The sequence below is a fragment of the Lagenorhynchus albirostris genome, chromosome 4, assembly GCF_949774975.1.
Source record: "Lagenorhynchus albirostris chromosome 4, mLagAlb1.1, whole genome shotgun sequence".
In the NCBI taxonomy this organism is placed as follows: Eukaryota; Metazoa; Chordata; class Mammalia; order Artiodactyla; family Delphinidae; genus Lagenorhynchus; species Lagenorhynchus albirostris.
Genome location: NC_083098.1, coordinates 112,277,762 through 112,295,030, shown reverse-complemented (window position 1 = coordinate 112,295,030; position 17,269 = coordinate 112,277,762). Strand labels below are relative to the sequence as shown.

General features: G+C 47.0%; 1 protein-coding gene and 1 non-coding gene across 2 annotated transcripts in view; one reads left to right on the top strand and one right to left on the bottom strand.

Moving 5' to 3' along the window:
* Positions 1-17,269, bottom strand: part of EVC (EvC ciliary complex subunit 1) — a 313,725-nt gene that overhangs the window by 129,134 nt on the left and 167,322 nt on the right. The gene's annotated exons all lie outside the window — the stretch shown is intronic.
* Positions 14,093-14,199, top strand: LOC132520148 (U6 spliceosomal RNA). The gene has a single exon (XR_009540508.1). It is a non-coding gene; the product is annotated as a U6 spliceosomal RNA (small nuclear RNA).

Genomic DNA, 17,269 nt, shown 5'->3' with positions numbered 1-17,269 from the left:
CTCACCTGAGAAACACAGACTATTAGCTGTTCCGACAGAGGCCGTATTAACAAGTTCTCTTTGAAAACCACCAGGCCAGGGCTTCCCTGGTGGCGCAGTGGTTAAGAATCCGCCTTCCAATGCAGGGGACATGGGTTTGAGCCCTGGTCCGGGAAGATCCCATATGCCGCGGAGCAACTAAGCCCGTGCATCACAACTACTGAGCCTGCACTCTAGAGCCTGCAAGCCAAAACTACTGAGCCTGTGCGCCAGAACTATTGAAGCCTGAGCACCTAGAACCCGTGCTCTGCAACAAGAGAAGCCACGGCAATAAAAAGCCCGCGCACTGCAGCGAAGAGTAGACTCCGCCCGCGGCAACTAGAGAAAAGCCCGGGCACAGCGACGAAGACCCAACGTAGCCAAAAATAAAAATAAATGTAAAAATTTTAAAGAAGGAAACCACCAGGCCCCATGGGCCCTTGAGTTAGCCCTTGGCATCTCCAGGCCCCAGTCTCTCCATCTGCCTGGAGAGGAATGTGGTCTGGGTCAGGATTCCAGCCATGGCTGCACATTAGAGACACCCAGAGGAGTTTTGAATGACTGTGATGCCTGGTCCCCAGGCCCAGAGACTCCCTCCACTTGGTTTGGGAGGGGTCCAGGGATTGACACTTCTGAAAGCTTCCAGCCGGTTTTGACATGAAGTCCGGGCCCAGGAGACCCCCGGGGTGGCCCACTTGGCCAGGCAGGAGCTTCTAGGGCTGCTTGCAGAAGAGACTAACTAAATTCAGAAGGGCCACAGACGCGGTCATTTTCCCTAAAATGCCTTTGAGAGGTGGCTGAGGGGAAAGTCGATTTACCAGCAAGCAGCTAAGATGTGATTTGCTCTCACGTTCCCCTGAAGCTTCCTTCTGAGATCACGTGCTGTGTCCAGGCCAGGCCCAGCCCTGACTCGCCTCCTCTTTGCGGCGCCAGCCTCTGGGGGCCCAGCACGGAGCAGGAGACAAGTTCATTACCGATGACCTTGACTGCTGGTAAAGACTTGGCTGCGCAAAGAGATTGGGTTGCTTTTTTTCTTTCCAAAGGTGGTGATGTGAGTGGTCAGGAACGTGGCTCAGGACCCAAACTGCCCAGATTTGGCCTCCAGAACACTGCTTTCTAGGCGGGTCACCTTGGGCAAGGCATTCAGCACCCATGACTCCCTTTGCTCATCCGTGACATGGGAGGGAGGTGAGGGCAGTGCTCCACCCTGGGGTGGCTGTGAGGATGAGCTGAGTCCAGCTCTCAACACAGCACACCCTAAATACTGCGTGATGATGACCATTATGATTATAAGATCATTTCTTGTTTTTTTTTTTTTTTTTTTTTTTGCTGTACGCGGGTCTCTCACTCTTGTGGCCTCTCCCGTTGCGGAGCACAGGCTCCGGACACACAGGCTCAGCGGCCATGGCTCACGGGCCCAGCCGCTCCACGGCATGTGGGATCTTCCCGGACCGGGGCACGAACCCGTGTCCCCTGCATCGGCAGGCGGACTCTCAACCACTGCACCACCAGGGAAGCCCTAGATCATTTCTTAAAGGAGAGAGAAACACTGGTGTTCATTGTCAGTGAAGGGTGCAAAATTCTTTTTATTTTATTTTGTTTCGGCTTTTTGGTTTCTCTGAAAAGAAAGATGACTAACCATTAAAGCCCAAATGTGAATGAAGAATAGGCAACTCCTTTGAAGGTCTTTTAACCCAGGATAACATGTTATCTGTCCAGGATAGGTGACATTTATCTCTTTATTAAACATTTTATTTATCAAATATTTATTAAATACCTCTGATGTGCCAGGGCTTGGTGTGGGAGCTTCAGCCAGGAGTGAGACAGACATACCATCCTAGCCACACACAACTTAAAGCAGACTGAAATGGTACATAAATGATTCATTTCTTACACGAGAAATAAATCAGTTTCAATTCTTATAATCGCTATGAAGAGGGACATGGGGGCCATGACAGGGGCCTCTGGGTGGGGAAACTTCCAGAGGAAGTAACAGCTAAGCTAAGATCTGGAGGATGAGTGGAGGCCCTCTAGGTATTGTGGGGAAGAGCATCACAGCAGAGGGAACAGCATGTGTAAGTCCTGAGGCAAGAAAGAACCTGGAGACTCAAGGGACGGCGTGAAGGCCAGTGTCCCTGGAGGGCACTGAGTACGGGAATCAGTGTTGGGAGATGTGGTCAGGGAGGCTGGCCGTTCAGGAGGCTGGAAGGGGGGGCACTTTGCATTTTCTTCTAAGTGCTGCTGGAGAGTCTTTAAGCAGGGGTGTGACCTGCCCTGGCATTGGTTCACTGTCTCTGCTTGTTTGGAAGGTTGATTGCAGGGTCACAGGTGAAGGGGAGAAAGACCAGTGAGGGGGCCCCAGGGAGCTGAGCATCATGATGAGCTGAAAAGTTCAAATGACAAAATCATCACGTTCAGACAGAATTGGGGCTCGGGGCGATGGTTGGGGAAGGAGGGACGAGAAAGAAGCCACCAGTGATTGGACACATGCTGTGTGTCAGGGTCACCTGCGTTGCTTCATGTGAATTTTCACACAAGACATGAAAAAGATTCTAACCCAGAGCCGACCACCCTTTCTGCTCTGTGATACCCGATGATTGACACCCTTGCTGTGGTGGAGGGGGTCGTGCCAGGGAACCCCTCCTCATCTTTTGCTTCTTGCTGTTGAATTTTTGGGGTCTCCTGTCTCTGGGGGTTTCTTCTTGGAGCTTCCTGAAGACAGAAGTGACACTGTGGTTTCTTTGTCTAACGTTGCCCTTTCACTCCATGCCTCACCCTCGGCCCTGGCATCATCATTTTTCTTAGTCATCATTTGTGTCCATCCAGTCCCTGGATCTCTGATGAATGACTGCGGCATCTCATTGCACTCTGAGCTGATTGCACCTCCTGGCCCTGGGCCTCTGCTTGGCTCACGATGAGTTACAGGCATCCGAGGCTGGATGTCTCCGGATGACCTGTGCATACTGAGACCTGAGGCGACCACTGCAGCCCTAGAGAGCTCGACAAGGAAATGTCCTCTGGGGTTGGGGTTGTGCCCCCAGACTCAAGGTAGAAACAGAGGAACTGAAACCCACAAACTTCCCTGCATCCTGGCCCACCGTTGTTATTCCTAGTACTTTTTGTTGTTAAGATCACTGAGATTTTTCGGTTGTACTTTTCTGCACGTTTTAATTTTCTTTTAGGTACGTGCTAAAAATCTCCAGCTTTTGCAACCCAGGCTAGCTGAGCAGGGCTGTGTGAATGAGGTCACCGTCTCAGAGACTCTCAGGCACTGGCTTTCCCTCTGGGCTGAACATTTCTGGGGACAGCAAGGTGCTGTGTGAGAATCTGGGCTTCGTGGACCAAGGCAGCTCTGGATTCGAACGCCAGTTTTGCCACTTTCCAGCTGGGTGACTTTGGACAAATTACTTGACATCTCTGAGTCTTAGTTCTGTCTTCTTTAACATGGGGACGAGGAGACAGTAATGTTAGGATTACAGAATTTCATCCAAAATAATGTTGAGGGCATCTGGTAGGGTAGGCACCATGTAGGTGGTCTGGAAATCTTAGGTCCACTTTTTAAAAAATTTTATTGAAGTATAGTTTATCTACAATGTGTTCATTTCTGCTGTACAGCCAAGTGATTCAGTTATACATATATGTATATTCTTTTTCATATTATTTTTCACTATGGTTTATCACAGGATATTGAACATAGTTCCCTGTGCTATACAGGAGGACCTTGTTGTCTGGGTCCACTTTTTTTGGCCAAATCTTTACTTAGGTCAGGCTAGCTCTGTACTGAACCAAGGACCCTTCTAACGTCTAAGAAAAGGCAGCTCTGGAATTACACCCTCCTCTGTCTGTGTAGCAGACATGTTTGGGCCCTGATATGACATCTCCAAGCCTGTCTCTTCTCTCAGCTGCATTCCAGGGCGCTCAGACCACGTTGTGCCCACCTCAAGCACGGGCTCCCATCCTCTAAGCAGGAAAGGGACTTCTGTGCGCTTCTTAGAAGCCTCAGGCTCTGCTTTTGGGGACACCCAAACCAAGACGGTTTTTATGAACATGCCGAATAATGGCTTTTGCCCTTGGGTAACTTATGCTGCTTTAGGGTGACCGGTTCTGTGTACTGGGGAAGGTGGGCAGGGGCTGTGGTGTGAGGGACACCAACCTGTCACCCGGGGTCCAGCTGAGCACAGAGCCTGCTCCACACCAGCCCTGCAGTGGGTAGAACGTATGTGGCTTTGCTCCACCCCCTCATTGTTGATTGGCCCACAGCTAGACACCTGACCCAAGCAGACCAATCAGAATTCTAGGATTTTTCACTCTGAAACTGAGAACCATTCTCTCTGGGTACGGGTTCCACAGTAACTTCAGGAGTTGTCAGTGTGTCAGTTCCCTGTCACCATGAAGGAAGCCATTGCAGAGTAAGAAAGAAAAAAGTCACAGCCAAGGAGAAACAGAAAGGTGGTGAGAGCTTCCTGGCGATGCCTGTGTTGCTGGTGACAGCTGTGTGTGGAAACCACTCCGTCCCTGCAGATGGGAGGGATCCTTTCCATGAGGTCCCATTTTTGCCTCAGCCACTTCAACTTCATTTCTGTCACAGGCAGTCAAATCATGTATACAGATACACAACCTGGTATTTCTCAGTAAAATTTACAATTTGGGGTACAGTGTATTCCCAACAGGTGAGTAAGTTGGCCCAAAAGGGATACTAAGGAAGAAGAGAGAGGAGAATAACATGGATTGACCTTCTAGAATGTTCCAGGCACTGAAGTCACCACTTTGTGTACATTTCCTAATGTGAGGGAAGAGTGAGTCTGGTAGGAGAAATGTAGCTGCAAGCAATAGAACCCCTTATTCACTCTTCAAGGAGTCAGAGCTGCATGGCCTCAAGGCTGGTCTGGCATCTCAGTGATACCAGTAACCACTCAGCTGCTTTCCCTCCTTCAGATCCACTGTCTGCCGCTTGTTGGTGTTTCTTCCTGCTGATAATTGCCTCATGGTCACAGCGGGACTGCTCCAGCTTCAGGCTTCACATCTGTGTCATAAGAGGAAAGGGGAAGGCAAACCTTTCCCAGATGCTTCCAGCAGACTTGTTTTGTACCTCATTGGCCAAATCTGCCCATAAATATGTCCCATGGCCATTCCTACCTGAGAGCCAATTTCCACCTTTCCAACCTCTAGGCTGGGAGGTGACAAAAGAAAAAGGGTTTGGGAAAAGCTGTGGGTTGGCCAACAACTTGTGTCTTTCCCTAGTAGTATGAGCACCAATAATATGCTGTGTCTCGGAATGGTAGGAACTGGATGTGAGTGGCCCTTAGAGGGTGGGGGAAAAGGATGCTAACAGGCAAGATGGAGGAGGACCTGACATGCCCATGGGAGCCACTGAAGATGCTTAAGCCAGGTGGAGGAGTGTCAGGACCAGAGTTACATTCTAGAAAGATCACCCTGGCTATTACCTGGAGGGTGGCTTGGAGGGGAATTGGACTGAAAGCAAGTTAGAGGTGTTCCCAGTGCCCATCCTGTGGATTGAACATAGTATTTACAGGCATAGAATTTAGAGTAACTCCTTCCTGAGCTATTTATTGGATCAAGGAAGTGACTGGACAGAAAAATGAGACTAAACTAAAACTCTTGAGAAATATAGAAGAATTTATCCTAGTGGAGAAAGAGACTATGATCTGGCGCCTACATCTGATTTTTCAGATGATGGAAGTGGCTCTTCTTTGCATTTCTGTGTGCGTAAGCAAATTCCAGGCCACATTAAGTTACTGACTCTGCCACATAAAACGAACTCAAGGTTGCATCCATAGGAGAGTGAGTGCAAATCACATTAACACTATAGAATAGGACGTTAGACTAAGTATTTCCAACAAGCGAAAAATGGGAAATACTGGTGTACATGTTCCTTCATATAGATCTGCTGGCCACATTAGAAAGGCTATAGTGTACTTACATATACTATTAAAAAATTCAAATTGTAAAGATTAATTTCAAGTGATGCACGCTTATTACAAAAAATGTATTAAATGGAGAAAAATTGTTAAGAAGAAAACATCAAAAACCATAAAAACAAATCACTGTTGCTATTTTGGCCCATGTCCTTTCTATCCCTATGGGTAAGTTTCCCTACGATATTCATAATCATAATCAATGTACAATTTTATATGCTGCTTTTTTTGTTTGTTTTTTCGCAGTACGCGGGCCTCTCACTGTTGTGGCCTCTCCCGCTGTGGAGCACAGGCTCCGGACGCGCAGGCTCAGTGGCCATGGCTCACGGGCCCAGCCGCTCCACGGCATGTGGGATCCTCCCGGACCGGGGCACGAACCCGTGTCCCCTGCATCGGCAGGCGGACTCCCAGCCACCATGCCACCAGGGAAGCCCTATGCTGCTTTTATCTAATCTCATCTTGTAGGCTTTTTCCCCATGCTAACATAGTTTTTGTAAACTTCACTTCTCATGGTTACATAACACGAAACTTTCTTGACCCTGTTATTGATCATTTGAGTGGCTTCCTTTTCTCTTCATAATAAATAATGTGATGCTTATGATTGTGTATAAAATTTTGTCTTCATAGAAAACTATTTCTTGGATATTGATTCTCGGAAATGGGATTACTATCTCAAAGGGAACAAATATTTTTAAAGCCATTGATACCTACTGCTGATTCAGAAATTCAAACTCGTGATAAAAGTTCAGTTAAAGACAGACGATGCAGTGAGGAAACCTGCCTCTGTATTCTCTCCCTTGGCAGTGGGTTTGGTCACTATGTCTGTGGACAATTTATTGCCTTATTTCTAAAGAGAATCAATATGCCCAGAAGACCTAGTATAATGAAATTCAGCAGGGCCTCAGCTCATGTAGGAATCCATCAATTAGATCAGAATGCTAAGAACAGTGAAAGTGAAAATAGTCCCAGTGAATCTTGATATTGAAGCACAGAGTAGGGCATTTTGGGGGGAAAAAAGCATTTTATCTTTATCTATATTTTCTGTATCCCGTACAATTAGGAAGCTCATGGAAAATGAATAGAGGTTGTTTCATAGTGTATGCTCTTTCCACATTACACACTAGCATGCTGACCCCCACTACCCTTACTCCAAATTTATTTCAAGAAGAATCATTGCATATCTGCCATTTTCCAGGAATTGTGCAGGCTGCTGGGGGTATACTCATCCTCTAGGATGTAGTCTGCTCCTCAGTTGTTTGCCCAGGCTCAGATGCTAGCTCTGCCGTTTGCTAAGGCCTCTGCTTGGTGCCTTCGTCATACTAGCCCTTTGATGGGTATTATTGCCCTCATTTACAGATGGGGAGACTTAGAGAGAGGTTAAGTATCGTGCCCAAGGTCACAGAGGTAGTGACCTCTGCACTTTGTCATCATGGCCCTTTATGAAAAAACAGGCATGATTCTTTGAAAGTAATTTGGAAAAGCTGTTTAAGATGCTTTTTACACTGATCCTGGCCTATTTTATTTGTAAAGTCTATTTACTGCAGTTATAAAAACATCCCATTCATTCCAGTTCTCTCCTATCACTTTTGCAGAATTGGTATCTCTCTCTGTTTCATTCATTCATGCATTCTTTATGCATCCACTCTCCCCAAATACACACACACACACACACACACACACACACACACACACACAGTGGTGTGCTGGCGCTGGCTCCTCCTGGCTGGCCAGAGCTGCTTGTGAACATTGTCTACCAACTCCTCAGTGACATTATGATTTATAAAAAGAAATGTATATTTCATCTCCATCCACTGTTCCTGGCACATAGCTCCTAAAACGCTTGAAATTTCCTAACTGTTAAGATAAAGATGGCTGTGTTATGTTAATGAAATGATTTGGGGGAAGCCCCCAGGTAACCTGAAGGTGGGGGCTGGTTGCCAGGGGAAGCAACCACGTGATTAGAGGGTTGGAACTTTCAGTCCCACCCCGGAGATCTGGGGAGGAGAGAGGGCCTGGAGATTCAGTTCTATCACCAAGGGCCAATGATTTAATCAATCATGCCTATAAAATAAGCCTGTTAAAAAACACAATTCGACTGAGTAAAGTTAAAGATCCAATTGGCTTTATTCAAGGATTCATGAATCAGGCAGCATCCCAACTAGCAAGTAGAAATGAGCTCCAAGGAGCTATACAAAGTAGAAGGCTTTTACAAACAGAGGGGGCAAGGACAAGGAAAAAGTGGATTGCCTCATCTTTTGGGGGAGGGATGAAGGGGTTTATCAGGGGGATTACGTCACTACTGCTGATCAGGAAATTCCAGACTGACTGGTTAAGACTACATTACTGGGAGAGGCTGAGACTGCAGTCAGGCTAGGTATGTAGTCTTGGTTTGCTGACATGGGGCTTAGCACAAGTGACTCCATTTGGGGCCTGTTGTTTCTTTATAACAAGGCTTTATAAAAAAGAAAGATGGGTTCACAGAGCTTCCAGGTTGGTGAATCAGAACTCATCCATGTGCCTGGAGGACTGTGCACACCAAACTCCATGGGGACAGACGCTCCTACACTGGGGACCCTTCTGAACCCAGCCCTATGTACCCCTTCATCTGTATCCTTTACAACACCCCTTATAATAAACTGGTAAACATAAGTAAATGTTTCTCTGAGTTCTGTGAGCCCCTCTGGCAAATTAATCAAACATAAGGAGGGGGTCATAGGAACTTCCAATTTATAGCCAATTGGTCAGAAGCACAGGCAACAACATAGATTTGCAATTGGCATCTGAAGTGGGAGCAGTACTGTGGGACTAAGCCCTTAACATGTGGGATCTGATGCTACGTTAAGGGTTAAGGGACATGGTACTGCTTTCAAGTTCAATAAGGAGGCGCCAAAAAAGAAAAAAATAATGTGAGCAGCTTGAGGGAAGGGACTTTATTTCATTTTTCCTCTGACACCACAATAGTTTCTTGCCCAGTGCCAGGCACCTAGAAGTTTCTGGATCAACGATGGCATTAGTTAGGGGACTGGGAAGCTAGTCCAAGCTCACCCTTAACGATTAAGTTGCGTGATTACTGCGGGGTCGCTTTCTCTCTGGAGGTCTGTTTCCTCAAGTAATTATACAAGGCTTATTTTAGATGACTTCTTGAGAATAACTAGTATTCTAACTAAAACACCATGATTCACACCAAACCTGTTTATAGCATAATGTGTATCACAAACAGACATCATTTAAAGTACAAAAATTAACGGCCAGATGGAGCAGATTGAGAAGGTTCTTAAATGTTGAAGACTTCTGTTTGAAAAAAAAATCATGAATTTTGCATTCGATTCCATTTACCTGCAAGAAAATGCTGAATATTCCCTGAGGAAATATGTTGGAACCGGTTTGCATTCAATGAGAATCACATTAAGTTGATCCACATTTAATCTGTTCCTTGTCAGCATCTGCTCTGTTCAGCCACAGTTTCTTATCTGCTTGGGCCATTTCACATGCCTTTCTCTGTGGGCCCTGGAGTCTGATAGGTCTTGTTTAAAATCCCAGCCCCACCACTTACCTGCTATAGAATCTTAGGGAAATTTCTCTCTAAGCCTCTCGATGTCCTCCTCTGTAAATGGGGAAAATGATAAACATGGATCATGGGGAGTTGTGAGGATTCAGTGTGGTGATATCTGTCAAGGGCTCAGGGCAGTAGCTGACACATAGTAGGTGTGGTCCAGGATTGCTCTCCTTGTAACTCTTGGATTATCAAGTTCTGCCCCTGCTGGTCCTCCTACCTGGAGCACTGGCTCCCCAGGGAAGAGGCCCTCACAAAACCCTCCTCACCTCCATTTCCACAGACTCCCTCCTTCCTGGTCCTGATTGTCTTGTGGAGGCTGCAGTTCCTTCTGTCTTGTCCTGCAAGCTCCTGAGAGCACAAACTTTGCATTTGTGGAAATCTAGAGCATTCGACCCACTGTCTAGCATGTCCAGGGAGCTGAGCACCTGCTTAATTGACCAAGCTGGACTTGACATTCAGATGAGAGACACCAGAAAAAGGGAAGCGATTTCTGGCCCAGGAACTCCTCCTGATGAAGCGTTGGTGGAATGGAAGCTCCTATTCCCCAAATACCCAGAGGAGAATAGAGTTGAAGGGAGAACCCACTGAACGTGCCCATCAGTGCCAGGAGCACTTGCCGTCAAGCACCTACTCATGCGTTCCAACCCTAGGCACCTAACACTGCTTGTGCAAACAAGACAAGCACACTCGGTGTGCAAAGAGTTTGTGTGGCTGCTGTGTGAAGTGGAAGGGTTTGCCTTTCGACAGATGAGCTAAGACGGGTGGGGCTCGACATTACAGTGTCCTGGAAGTCTTGCTAAGGAGCTTGGTTTTATCCTAAGAGCAGAGAAAGACAGGGAGTGGAAGCAAGGGAGTGATGTGACCAGCTTTCTAGTAATTCTGGCTGCTGTTTAGAGAGTGGATTGGGGTGGGGCCAGCCTGGCGGCAGGGAGCCTGGTTAGGAAGCTGTTTCAGTGATTCAGGTAAGAGATGGTGGTGGGCTGGGCTGGGGGAGAGGAGGAGAGGGAACAGCGAATACCAGTTCTGTACTTTCCAAGTGTCTTTAACCTGTGAAGTAGGTCAATTCAGCACTGCTTTGATTTACAGATCACAGCAAGAAAAAGGGCAGTGACACAGTGGTCCCTGAGTATGACTTATCTCATCTATACATCTCCCTAAAAACGGCTGCATGACCTTGGGTGTTAAGTGAATGGTGTCAAGGACAGTCATGTCTGTGTGGGCCCCTCTTGTCAGAGTGCATTCTCTCATTGAGGAGCTCTTGTCTTCACAAAGGTCTGGAACTAAGTAGGGCATGGACTAGTGTCCCCATTTTTGCCCTCATTTTCTTATACCCAAGGGCTTCCCCTCTCCCCATCATGTGGTTGTCTCCCTGCCTGGGATCTCCACCATTATCTGCTCAGACATTTGCTTCCCCCAACGGACTAGGAGGTGAAGCTGCAGCCTAGTCCTCTCCAACTCCTCTGGGCATGTAAATGCCTGCTGTTGTTTTATAGAATCATCGATCCTAGGATTGGAAGGGAACTTAGAGTCTGCTGGTTAAGTGTTCCTCCAAGTGCAGTAGTTCCCTCTGATATCCACACATCTGCAGTGCATTGAGCACACTCTTCCCCCAAGAGGCAGTCCTGGCATCTCAGGTGGATCACCTTCGTGACTCCTTTCTCTGACTCTCCACAGCCACTGATATTTCTGTGAAGCCAGCATTTCATTCTGTCTGACCTTACAGTTTACCTGTCTGTTTTGCTCACTCAACTGTGAGGCCTTTGAGGACTAAGATGCATGTGTTTTATTCATCTCAACATTCCCCATAGCCTTGTACACAGTGTCTGGCATAGAGTAGGTACTTAATAACAAGTAAATGACTGAATGAATGGACAAATGAGTAAATGAACGAGTGAGTGAGTGGTTAGCTTTCAGTGTTAGAAAGTTCTTCTTTACCCTCAGCTGAAACAGGTTTCCTGCTAACCACCACTTTCTGAGCTGAAGTTCATGCCACACAGGATCACACTTTCCTCTTCCCCATGGTGGCTTCTCACCTGGTGGAACCACAGCAACCTGCTTATGTTCTTCAAACATACCAACCTGTTCCTGATAAGCTCTTTCCCACTTTAAGCATTTTATACATCTGCCCTTTCTACCTAGGACACTTGACTCTCATTTCTTTAATGGCCTTCTTGTCATTTGGGTCTTAGCTCAGATATCACCTCCTCAAAAAGACCATTTCTAACCACTCAATCTAGAGTAACTCCCTTTGCCCCTTCACCTCTTTATCTCTCTGTGCTGATTTGGGGTGATTTCCTCTGATTCATCTTCCAGTTCACTAAATCTCTCTTCATCTGTGTCTGTCTAACCTGCTGACTGAGGTCTCATATCAGTTACTCTACTTTCATTCATAGAATGTATATGTGAATATTGTAAGCATTCTTATTTTAAAATCCTTTTTAGAATCTCTGTGTAATGCCCCAATAGAGATTTCTCCAATTTATTGTATCTGATCATCTCTCAGGAGTTGAGTTATTTTTGTAATTGTTGTCATTTTTAAGATGTAACTTTATCAGGAATTATCATCTATGAGTGAGCTACATGTGTTACAGAGGTGACCTACCATGTTCATGAATCCTGGAAGAGTTGTTAATTTCTTTTTATTTATTTATTTAATTTTTGGCTGCGTTGAGTCTTCGTTGCTGTGCATGGGCTTTCTCTAGTTGCAGTGAGCAGGGCTACTCTTTGTTGTGGTGCGTGGGCTTCTCACTACGGTGGCTTCTCTTGTTGTGAAGCACAGGCTCTAGGTGCATGAGCTTCAGTAGTTGTGGCACGCAGGCTCAGTAGTTGTGGCTCATGGGCTCTAGGGTGCAGGCTCATTAGTTGTGGCACACAGGCTTTGTTGCTCTGCGGCATGTGGGATCTTCGGAGACCAGGGCTCGAACCCATGTCCCCTGCACTGGCCACTGAGGAAGTGGCCACTGAGCCACTGAGGAAGCCCTACATTAATTTCTTGATGAATGCAAGATCAGTGCAAGAATTTGGGCACCAACCTTGTGCATGATGTAGGCAAGAGACGATGATTTCTTGTGTTTGGTCTCCCTCACCTGATTCCAGCGACATTAACTTTACATGTCTGCTTTGTCCTCAGACTGGAGCATCACCCAGTTCAGTGATACCCATATGCCAGGTTCTTAATGCACGTACTTACTGTATAAAAACCACCCAGCTAAATGCATGAGCATGGGACTCAGTGAAAACACAGATTTCTGAGATTCATTTCCTGGGTACTGATTACATAAGTCTGGGCTTGAGCCTGGGAATATGAATTTTTATACAGCTTTCCATATGATTCTGAGGTATAGTGAAGTTTCAGTACCAGTGGTCCTATAAGCTTTAAGGATTGCAGTTGGATTTATTTTTGTCTTGTTTATTTCCTTTAAATAAAAGGATTGAAAGCAGCTTACAAGATATATGTAAATACATTTTGAAAAGCAGACTTAAAAACCACCTACACAAATAAATAACCTAAGCAAGTGAGATCTGACTTTACCCCAAGACTGGAGACACACAGGGTAACGTTGTGGTTGGTGTCCTCACCAACATCCTCATCTTGGATGTGGCTGTGAGCGAGGTGTGAGCCATTATTATCCATCTCTAGAGACCCTCAACATTAAAAGCCCAACTCAGTGAAATCAATTATGGAAGTAACAATAGAACTGCAAAGGGATGCTGCTCTTTGATAGGGTTTTAATGTTTCTGGGGTCCCCTTCTGCAAACTGTCAGATTGCTCAAATACACCTATTGGTCTGGCAACACCCAAGAAGACTCCTCCTGGCAAACTGATCTGCCTTGCTGAGTCCTCCCAGCCCATGTTCACTCAGAAGCCAAGACACCTCTTGGCTTCTGCCCAAGCTGTTTCCTCTGCCCAGAGGCAGTCCTCCTCCACCTTCTTCATTTCCTTCCTTCCTTTTGTCCTTCATTAATTAAGCCCTTATCATGTCCTAGCACTACACCGGAGCCCCCCAACTTCCCTCCATCCCAGTGTCTGCCACACTGCAGACCTTCCCAGCCTCATCTCCTGTGATGCTTCCCCTCACTTCCCTGGTCTGTCCACCATGGCTTCCCGTGCTCCCTTCCTCTCTCTGCAGGACCTTTGCACAGGCTGTGTCAGTCTTCCGCCTGGAATGCTCCTCTCCCCTCACATTCCTGCTGTCCCCCACCTAAATTGTTCCTTCCTGGCACCCTGCAGTTGTCTTACTCTGCCCTCCTTCACATCTGGGACATAACATTTCTTTTGTGATTCCTAGGTTGCCCTCTGTCTCCTTGACCACAAGAGAGCAAGCACTGTAACCTCAATGCCTGGCACCGAGCCTGACATACAGCAGGTGCCTGATAACTTTGTGAAATGGGTGAAAGAAGACAGCCTTGAGAACCTCAATCTCTCTCTTCCTTTGGATCAGTCGTTCTTAAACTTCTTTTGGCCATTGGCCCCTTTGAGAGTCTCACGAAACCTAGAAACCCTCTCTGTACAGATATACATGAATACTTCTTCACATAAAACTCCCATATTGTTTCAAGGTTCAAAAACACCCCAGATAAAGTGCTTGCTTCGGCAGCACATATACTAAAATTGGAACAATACAGAGTAGATTAGCATGGCCCCTGCACAGAGATGACATGCAAATTAATGAAGTGTTCCATATTTCTGTTTGGGATTAGCAGAAACAAACTATTATATATAGGATGGATAAACAACAAGGCCCTACTGTATAGCACAGGAAACTATATTCAGTATCCTGTGATGAGCCATAATGGAAAAGAATATGAAAATGAATATATATGTATAACTGAATCACTTTGCTGTACGGCAGAAATTAACACAACATTGTAAAGCAACTATACTTCAATAAAATGTTTTTAAAATTCCAGATAAAAAGGGCATTGTTTATTCTAAGCTAAGGTACTTTTCTAGAGAGAGCAGCTTATGAATTGTATACACATATCATGATTTAAACCCAATACAACTTGAGATGAATGTGAGACTCCCAGCATCTTAAAAGCTTATGTGTTCAGATGGCTTCATGTAGATACCATGCTGGTTGGTGTGTTCCCTTTAAGAACTCATCTCCCTGGGGTTTTTTTTGTTGTTGTTGTTGTTGTTGCAGGAAAGAAGACAGCACAGAGGCAAGCACACCAAACTGGGAAATATTTACATCCCTCCCAACTGACTAGCGGAGCCGAGGTGGCCCCATGATTTGCCATCCCTTCCAGGGAGCTGAGCTACAAGCCAAACGACCATCTTCCTATTTCAAGTCACTCTTGACAACGTCTCTACTCTGTATAATACCAACCAGGGAACCAAAGAGATGGCTGTTAACTGTCAGAAGCCCGTACGTATTGGCACAGAGTGGCGGAAGGAGCCGGGGGCTGGAGTCCCAAGGTCCTGGCTGGCTCAGCCACTCCTAAGCTTTGTTCCTGCACGGATTACTAACCTTCTTAGAATTTCCACCTCTTCATCGGTTTGAGGGGCCTAAAGCCTACTTGAGAGTTTTGTTCCGACAACCTAATGAGCTCATGGCTGCGAAAGTGCCCTGAACACTAAGGTGCTTCCCATGTGTCAGGGATCATTGCTGTTGGTAAAGTGTGGGTCCATCCTCTCTCGCTCACGTACTGGCGTCTGCTCAGGAGGGCTGTCTGCCGTGAGTACTCATTACAGTTCTACGCAGGTGCCACCCAAGATGGGCGATGTGAGGCCTGGCAGCATGACGGCTTAAGAGACATCTGAGCAGCCATCTTGCTATTCTAGAGCTCCTGCTGGGCTAGCCTGTGCAAAACATTGTATGTGTGTGAGCACTTTCCTAGGGAGAGAGGCCATGGATTTCACTAGATTCTCAAATGAGACTGGGACCCCCCCCAAGCGTCAAGCACTGCTAGTCTAGGGGGGAAGGACTCTTATTAAGGAACCTGGAGACCCAGCTCTGCCTCTAACTGGCCAGTGACTCTGAGGCCATCCCTTGGCATCTCTGGGCCTCAGTTCCTCATCTGTGAAATGGGTGTGACCGCGTGCCCTCCAGCATCCCTCCCTGCTTGGACCTCTGATGAGTCTGTAGCCCCTCTGTGCGTTGAGTCCTCCGTCAGAGGAGGCTCGTCCCGCTGCAGCCAACACCATCTGGGTCCTTTCTGTGGGGTAGCCTCTGGTCAGCTGGGAAGGTCCCGAACCCAGCCTCCTTGCTTCCAGAATGAGCGGAGATTTCTTCTTTCCTAAACATAAGTCACTTCAGGCCACTGTGTCCATGAATTTCCCACCCCCCACAAATAACCAAAGCACCCCAAAGTGCCCGAAGCACTGCAGCCCTGTTTCTGCTCGTCTGGCCCAGCAGTTAAAGAGCACTGTGGCCCCGTGGCTGTGCTCAGACCGAGAGGGTTTGCCCCTTCTTACAGACTTCCCTGTAAACTGCAGGGCTGTGAGGCCACCTCATCCAGCAGCCAAGGGGCTAACAGGGACAGCTGAAACCTTAGCACCCCGAGAAAGGCCAAATGAAAAGCAGGCGGTGCATGGTGCAACCTGATTGGCTGAGTTCTTTCCTGAGGCAGAGGTTGATGGCAGGAAGGCAGCTGGTGGGGGTGGGGTCTGCCCTCACGTCTGGGACCTCAGCAGAACCACGGCTGGGCTCACACAGCTCCCACGACCCATAGGACAGACCTCAGAGAGTTCCTAGTCTATAGTCCTCAGGCCAGATCTGGCTCACAGACATGTCTTGTTTAGCTTATGTTTTTTGTTTTGTTTTTTAATTGAGGTTAAAACATGTGTAGCATAAAATTTACTGTCTTAACCATTTTTAAGTGCCCAGTTCACTGGCATTAAATGCATTCACGTCATTGTGTAACCATCACCACCATCCGTCTCCAGAAGATTTCCATCTCCCCAGTTTGAAACTCTGTCCCCATTAAACACTGATCCCCTATTTTCCCCTTCCCCAACCCCTAGCAAGCTCCCTTCTACTTTCTGTCTCTATGAGTTTGTTGACTCCAGGGACCTCATATAAGTGGAATCACACAGAATTTTTTCTTCTGGGGCTGATTTATTTCACTCAGCGTAATGTCCTCAGGTTTCATCCACGTGGTAGCATGTGTCAGAATTTCCTTCCTTTTCAAGGCTAAGTAATACTCCATTGTGTGGGTAGATCACATTTTGCTTATCCATCTACCTGTCGGTGGACAATTGGGTTGCTTCCCTCTCTTGGCTATTGTGAATAATGCCATGAACATGGGGGTACAAATACCTATGTTGTATTTGTTAATATTGGAATTAGCAAATAACATGTAAAAGCCAAGAGATTTCTCATTAATATCTGGATTTCTGGCTTCTTTTGGAAAAATAGTGAATGGCAACTCAGGGCTTCTAGCTTCCTGGCCACACTCAGAGCTGAATGAGGCCAGCCACTCCCTCCCCTACCGACAGGCACACAGCCTGGGGTGCCTCAGGTCCCCAATCCCTCCTGGTCTCCTCCTCGCTCCCCACCTCACCTGCCTGGTCTGCCCAGCACCCTCCGGTTATGGGTAGAAACAGAGACCAGAGAGGCACAGTGAGCTGTGCCCAAGGTCTCATGGGTGGGATTGTGATGTGACTGCTGTCATCCAGGAAGGCTTGGACTGGAGTCTGGTTCCAGCTCTGCCACTTGCCTGCCCCTGTGACCTTGACCTTTCTGAGCCTAAGATTCCTCTTTCGGAGGGAAATGGGAGAGACGGAACCTTCTCCGACATCCTTACGGGATCG